Source organism: Triticum aestivum, chromosome 3B, assembly GCF_018294505.1.
Source record: "Triticum aestivum cultivar Chinese Spring chromosome 3B, IWGSC CS RefSeq v2.1, whole genome shotgun sequence".
Taxonomy (NCBI): domain Eukaryota; kingdom Viridiplantae; phylum Streptophyta; class Magnoliopsida; order Poales; family Poaceae; genus Triticum; species Triticum aestivum.
Genome location: NC_057801.1, coordinates 18396712 through 18405083, shown reverse-complemented (window position 1 = coordinate 18405083; position 8372 = coordinate 18396712).

The following is an 8372-nucleotide window of genomic DNA, read 5'->3' as shown; positions in this document are numbered from 1 at the left end:
TATGGCTAATAAATTAGTTTATAAACCATTAGGAAGTTGGAATACAGTAGGTTTAACACCAAAATAAATAAAGAATGAGTTCATTGCAGTACCTTATGTGGTAGTTTTGTTTTCTTTCACTAACGGAGCTTATAAGATTTCCTGTTGAGTTTTGTGTTGTGAAGTTTTCAAGTTTTGGGTAAAGCTTTTATAGACTATGGAATAAAGAGTGGCAAGAGCATAAGCTTGGGGATTCTTATGGAACCCCAAGATATTCAAGAATAGCCAAAAGCCTAAGCTTGGGGATGCCCCGGGAAGGCATCCCCTCTTTCGTCTTCATTCATTGGTAACTTTACTTGGAGCTATATTTTTATTCGCTACATGATATGTGTTTTGCTTGGAGCGTCGTGTATTATATTGGTCTTTGCTTGTTAGTTTACCACAATCATCCTTGCTGTAACACACCTTTATGGAGAAGCCTATTTGTTTAGAATTTGCTAGAATACTCTATGTGCTTCATTTATATCTTTTGAGCTTGATAGTTTTTGCTCTAGTGCTTCACTTATATCTTTTAGAGCATGGTGGTGGATTAATTTTATAGAAATTGCTAGTATCTCATGCTTCACTTATATTATTTTGAGAGTCTCTTAGAACAGCATGGTATTTGCTATTGTCACAAAGTTGGTCCTATAATGATGAGCATCCAAGTTGGGTATAATAAAAACTATCATAGAAAGTGAATTGGATGCTATGATCAATTTGATGCTTGATAATTGTTTTGAGATATGGAGGTAGTAATATTAAAGTCATGCTAGTTGGGTGATTATGGATTTAAAGAATGCTTGAGTTGAAGCTTGTGATTCCCGTAGCATGCACGTATGGTGAACCGCTTTGTGATGAAGTAGAAGCACAATTTTATTTATTGATTGTCTTTCTTATGAGTGGCAGTCGGGGACGAGCAATGGTCTTTTCCTACCAATCTATCCCCCTAGGAGCATGTGTATAGTGCTTTGGTTTTTGATGACTTCTAAATTTTTACAACAAGTATATGAGTTATTTTGATTAATGTTGAGTCCATGGATTATACGCACTCCTTTCACCCCTCCATTATTGCTAGCCTCTCTTGTATCGTGCAACTTTCGCCGGTACCATACACCCACAATACTCCTTCCTCAAAACAGCCACCATACCTACCTATTATGGCATTTCCATAGCCATTCCAAGATATATTGCCATGCAACTTTCCACCGTTCCGTTCATATGACACACATCACTTTTGTCATATTGTTTTTTGCATGAACATTTAGTTGACATTGTATTTGTGGCAAAGCCACCGTTCATAATTATTTCATACATGTCACTCTTGATTCATTGCATATCCCGGTACACCGCCGGAGGCATTCATATAGAGTCATATTTTGTTCTAAGTATCGAGTTGTAATTGTTGAGTTGTAAATCCATAAAAGTGTGATGATCATCATTATTAGAGCATTGTTCCAGTGAGGAAAGGATGATGGAGACTATGATTCCCCCATAAGTCGGGATGAGACTCCGGACGAAATAAAAAAAATAAAATAAAAAAAAGAGGCCATAAAAAAAGAAAAGGCCCAAATAAAAAAAATGAGAGAAAAAGAGGGAAGGTACAATGCTACTATCTTTTTACCACACTTGTGCTTCAAAGTAGCACCATGATCTTCATGATAGAGAGTCTCATATGTTGTCACTTTAATTTACTAGTGGGAATTTTTCATTATAGAACTTGGCTTGTATATTCCAATGATGGGCTTCCTCAAAATGCCCTAGGTCTTCGTGAGCAAGCAAGTTGGATGCACCCCACTAGTTTTCTTTTGACGAGCTTTCATATATTTATAGCTCTAGTGCATCCGTTGCATGGCAATCCCTACTCACTCACATTGATGATCATCATTATTAGAGCATAGCCCGTTGATACGCCTAGTTGATGTGAGACTATCTTCTCCTTTTTTTTGTCTTCTCCACAACCACCTTTCTATTCCACATATATTGCTATGGCCATGGCTCACGTTCATGTATTGCGTGAAAGTTGAAAAAGTTTGAGATTATTAAAGTATGAAACAATTGCTTGGCTCGTCATCAGGGGTGTGCATGATTAAATACTTTGTGTGATGAAGATAGAGCTTAGCCAGACGATATGATTTTGTAGGGATAACTTTCTTTTGGCCATGCTATTTTGAGAAGACATGATTACTTGCTTAGTATGCTTGAAGTATTACCGTTTCTTATATCAATATGAACTTTTATTTTGTATTACTTGGATCTGAACATTCATGCCACAATGAAATAAAATTACATTATGAATTATGCTAGGTAGCATTCCACATTAAAAATTCTCTTTTTATCATTTACCTACTCGAGGACGAGCAGGAATTAAGCTTGGGGATGCTTGATACGTCTCCAACGTATCTATAATTTTTGATTGTTCCATGCTATTACATTACCTGTTTTGGATGCTTATGGGCTTTATTTTACATATTTATATCATTTTTGGGACTAACCTACTAACCGGAGGACTAGCCCATATTGCTTGTTTTTTGCCTATTTCAGTATTTTGAAGAAAAGGAATATCAAACGGAGTCCAAACGGAATGAAACCTTCAGGAGCGTTATTTTTGGAACAAATCTGATCTGGAGAGCTTGGAGTGCAAGTCAAGAAAGCTCCGAGGGCTCCACGAGATAGGAGGCCCCCCCCTGTAGGGCGCGCCCCCTATCTCGTGGGCCCCTCGGGCGTCCACTGACGTACTTCTTCCTCCTATATATACCTACGGACCCCGAAAACATCCAGGGGCACCACGAAACACAATTTCCACCACCGTAACCTTATGTATCCGCGAGATCCCATCTTGGAGCCTTCGCCGGCACTCTGCCGGAGGGGGAATCGACCACTGAGGGCCTCTACATCAACATCCTTGCCCCTCCTATGAGTTGTGAGTAGTTTACCTCAGACCTACGGGTCCATAGTTATTAGCTAGATGGCTTCTTCTCTCTTTTTGGATCTCAATACAATGATCTCCCCCTCTCTTGTGGAGATCTATTCGATGTAATCTCTTTTTGCGGTGTGTTTGTCAAGATCCGATGAATTGTGAGTTTATGTTCAGATTTATCTATGGTTATTAATTGAATCTTCTCTGAATTCTTTTATGTATTATTGAGTTATCTTTGCAAGTCTCTTTGAATTATCGGTTTGGTTTGGCCTACTAGATTGATCGTTCTTGCCATGGGAGAAGTGCTTAGCTTTGGGTTCAATCTTGCGGTGTTCTTACCAGTGACAGAAAGGGTTGCAAGACACGTATTGTATTGTTGCCATCCAGGATAACAAGATGGGGTTTATATCATATTGCATGAGTTTGTCCCTCCACATCATATCATCTTGCTTAATGTGTTACTCCGTTCTTATGAACTTAATACTCTAGATGCATGCTGGACAGCGGTCGATGTGTGGAGTAATAGTAGTAGATGCAGGCAGGAGTCGGTCTACTTGTTTTGGATGTGATGCCTATGTACATGATCATGCCTAGATACGTCATAATTATTCGCTTTTCTATCAATTGCTTGACAGTAATTTGTTCACCCACCATAATACTTATGCTCTCGAGAGAAGCCTCTAGTGAAACCTATGGCCCCCGGGTCTATCTCTTATCATATTTGGTTTCCATCTACTTTTATTTGCATCTTTACTTTTCTTGCATCTATATCATAAAATACCAAAAATATATCTATCTTATCATACTATCTCTACCAGATCTCACTTTCGCAAGTGGCCGTGAAGGGATTGACAACCCCTTATGTGTTGGATGCGAGTTCTCAGTTTGTTTGTGTAGGTGCATGGGACTTTTGAGGAGCCTCCTTCTGGATTGATACCTTGGTTCTCAAAAACTGAGGGAAATACTTACGCTACACTTTGCTGGATCACCCTCTCCTCTTCGGGGAAAACCAACGCTAGCTCAAGACATAGCACCTGGGCTTGCCAGACAGGCCACGTGGAGGCCCATCTGTCCCGGTTCATGTAAGAACCGGGACTAAAGACCTAGGGCATTAGTAATGACACTCTAGTCCCGGTTCAACAACCTGGACAAAAGGCCCTTACGAACCGGGACAAATGGCCCTTTTTCTACTAGTGAGACCTTCGATGTTGAAACGGTACGCAACGATGACAAGTTTTTTTTTCGTAATTAAGCACGACTTCAACTATTTCAACGTGTAATTTTCATATTTTACAATTCGACTAGCTTATCCCATGCCATGCAAGACGCTATGTCTTGGAGAAGATGGGTTTTTAAGACCATGAAAGTTTCGAAACAAAGAAAATTCACCTACGGACCCATCATGGTGTGGATTTTGAAGTAAAGCTATACAATTCTGAGAGCGTAATCCATTTTGGTTGCAAAAAATGGGGAGCACTTTGCAAGATGTATGGTTTTCATGAGGATATGCTTGTCACCATGGATCTAAGTGATCCTGAAATTGAGCAAAACAATATGGACATTTGGGTCCTTGTTGATACGCCTCCAATTCTACCACCATGTGAGTTTCTCAAACATAGTTATTAGCTAATTTATATTGTTCATTTCAAAATAGTTGACAACTTATTTCCATTGACAGCAAATTTTCATTCTTCAAAGAATGTGCGGAATATGGTAGACAGAACCTACTACACTGAAGGCTCCGAATTAACTTATCAGGAGAAAAAATCATGTGATCGCATTTTGTACTGATCTTGAGAATTATAATATCTACAATCAAACACCTCAACATTATGATCAATACGTGCCACTAGTGCACGTGTTGAACTACGGTAACTACTATGGAGATACCCTGGTAAGATTTTTTACTATTACGACATCCGTGCATCTTTTGCATACTTCTAAAACTAGTAAATCATTTGCTAACTATGAAGTTATTACTATGTTTTTCAACAGATAATCCGAGAGGATTGTGTGCCTCATTTGATGTATCAGAAAGGTAGCCTTAATGTTTTGAGCATACAGCCAGGTCATCCTACGAATCTCAACTGTCCATACCTGATTTCTAAAAGAAGTGGAGACATGCTAATCAAAGAATGGAAAAAATGTATGGACAGTCATAAGGAGGTTCTTGGAAGCAAAAGGAAGCGAAGAGTAAGAATTGGAGATAGGATGATCTCCATTCTCCATAATGGAGAGTCAGGGTCTATATTGTTTTATGCTATCTTACCTTAACTATGGTATTTAGGTCCTACCTAATACTGATGATCATGTGCCTAGAACAATTAAGTAGGGTTGGTTCGATGACTATGAGGATGATGATCGCATGACTTGTTATTAATAACGAAGTTGTATGATGATGATTAGTATGACTTATTATTATGATGATGCATGATGCGGGCATGAAGAGTTATTATATATCAGTGTGTGAAATGAACATGGATTGGATTGAAGTGAAGGCAACATGCATGTGGTGCATGTCGAAAGTAGTACTAATCCAAACTTGATCAAGTTAGGATTAGTATTAATTTCGACATGCACCACATGTTGCCTTCTCTTTAATCTAAGCCATGTTTAGGCATAGCAGTAGCGTTGGTAAACCAAGCACGGAGATAAGAGAGGACACTTCTATCTATTAGCTAGCTAACACACCCTAAATTACCCCCTAAACCACCCCCTTTCGGAAAAAAACAAAAACCTCAGGTCCTGCCAGCTGCTGACGCGTGGACGCTTATTTGGTCCCGGTTGGTGCCACCAACCGGGACCAAAGGCCCTCCTTCCTGGGCTCGCAGCACCAGCCACGTGGAGGCCCATCTGTCCCGGTTCATGTAAGAACTGAGACTAAAGGCCCAAGGCTTTAGTAACGACCCTTTAGTCCCGATTCAAAAACCGGGACAAATGGGCCTTACGAACCGGGACAATAGGCCTTTTTTCTACTAGTGAGAAACCCTAGCTTGCACCGCCCTTCCCTGCCATCCAATCCCCTCTTACCACCGCTACCGCGACGGCGGTAGGCCATGTCTGTCAAAGGGGGAGGGGATCCTTTGGACATTCTCGCGCGGTGAAGACCAGATGCCGAGGTGGCGACCCATACATCATAATGGTAGAGTGGCGTGCTTGGGGATATGGTGGGTGGTGCTGGTTAGGTGGCGCAGGCGGCGGGAGGAATCGATCTCATGGCGATGTGATATGGTTTGGGGCGGAGGACGGTGGAGTCTACAACGGCTCATCTAGCGCCCTACGCTTCCCGGTGTCGTGGGCGTGTACCACGAGGGCCCCCATCACTTCTCTCTAGTGGTGCCATGTTGGTACTCAGGCCGGCTGGGTGTGGTGTGTTCCTATTCGTGCAAGGGGTTGGGATGTCATGGTGTTGTGGAGGTGGTGACATCGGGTGGGTCGACTGGACAGTGGAAGTTAGGGCAGCGTGCTCGAGATGTGGATAACCTATGTACACCGATGCGGCAGCCACAGATCTATGGCTAAATGAGCTCCATAGGGCGAGGTTCTCGGCCTGTAAGGTATGGGCAACATGTCGGCGTTGTGTGGCGGTGGGTATGTTGGCTCGGCTAATGTGGCCATCTGGGCCTGCTTGCTTCTGGTGATGGTTGTTGGCAACGATAATCTGCCTGTGATGAATGACTATTCTGGCTTCAACGGATGGCTGGGCGTGATACATCGACGCTGGGTTCGGTGATCTGTAAGTGAAATTCTATCACCCACTTCAGTTAATGTCGTTGATGACAACATCCTTGGATGTCGTTACTTTTCTTGGAGGCGCCGTCCCTAGGAGGAAGTGATGGAAACGCCATCGTCGCTCGCTCCAACATAGGCAAAAACTTTGGGTTTCACCCAAGAGAGCTCAAACTCCGTTAATGAGGGAGGTGAAAAAGACCCATAATAAGTCTCTGAGGAAAGTAGCGACATCCTAGAGCGTCATCGGTGTTGGCATATAACGTGGCCGGCGTAGGCTTTCGCCTATAACACACCAGACCCATCGTCACTTCAGCATGCCTAGCCAACTGTTAGCAACCGAACTGTGGTAGCCATAAACGCTAGTTGGCTCCCCATCCCCGTCCTCCACGAACAAAGACAACAAATCACCATGACACCAGACACCGCCATGACCGCCCCCGGTCCCAACCCTCAAGTGTGAGTGACTAATCCTCTATATGAGGTTTACCACCAACGCCCCGACCAGGAGAAGGTTCACATGCGGTTTCTCATCGTGCTACCATGTGTTACTATGTCCACATGAGGTTCTAGCTCTGGCAACATCCGTTGATTCCCACTCGGATCCAGCTTTCGTGAGTTTATTGTGTCTCCCATGTCACCTCTTCTGCCTTTAGTTGTAGTGCCACTCCTCTTCTGGCGCCCCTACTATTCCTCGCACATCCTGCAAGACAAGCAGGTCATTACTCTCGATTAATCAAACGGCTTGATGAAGAATTGTCACACATTGCGTGCTAGCTTTGGCAGCCCCAAAGTTGTCGATGTCAGATCAATCCCAAATCTCTGCCTAAGCTAACATTCCGTCACCATAGCGAGCATCAACTCACTCTGGAAGAGGTCTGTCATGTTTTGGGCATGTAACCATAGCATTTTAAAATGTTTGTACCCCCTCTGTAAACTAATATAAGAGCGTTTAGATAACTGAAATAGTGATCTAAATGCTCTTATATTAGTTTACGGAGGGCGTACAAGATAACCCTATATATTTATTGTGTAAAAATTAAGGTTGTGATTTTTCTAGCGTTGCACTCGAATTATTAATTACTAGCATTTTCGTAGTGATTTTTTATGACATTGTAATACAAATGTTTTGCGCTGCAGATCATTTGCACAACTGCACAACTTTTTTTTCTCACTTAGCTTGTAAAATCTGGCACAAATTAATGTATTGGACAAAGTTTACAAAAGATCTAAAGGATTGAAACACAAAGGAAACGAGCAGCCAAAATGTCGTCAAAATGGTGGGCCGCACGGCGCACGTGTGTTCGGGCTGCTGGCTAGAGGGTCTGGTCTGTTGAAGCGGACAAAAAGGAAACATGTACGCCTAGTACCACTCTCTTCTGATTAACCAGTGCCTGTGCATGTGCCAATCATTAGCGTTCTTTTTCTGCTTAATTAAGTATTACCTACGAACAAAATATAAGACATTTTTTAGGCTAAACTAGCCGTAAGAAACGTCATATATTTTGTTAGGAGGGAGTACTATAATATACTATATAAATTCTCTTCGTTCATGAATAAGTGTATATATAAAATTTTAGGACGCAGGTTATGAAGTGGAGTAAATAATGCATTGAAACGATCCAAATCATCATCTCAAATCTCTTTAATTACCCCACCTCCAATTAACTAAGTGTGTGTTAGACTACATAACGCAAGGCCCCCA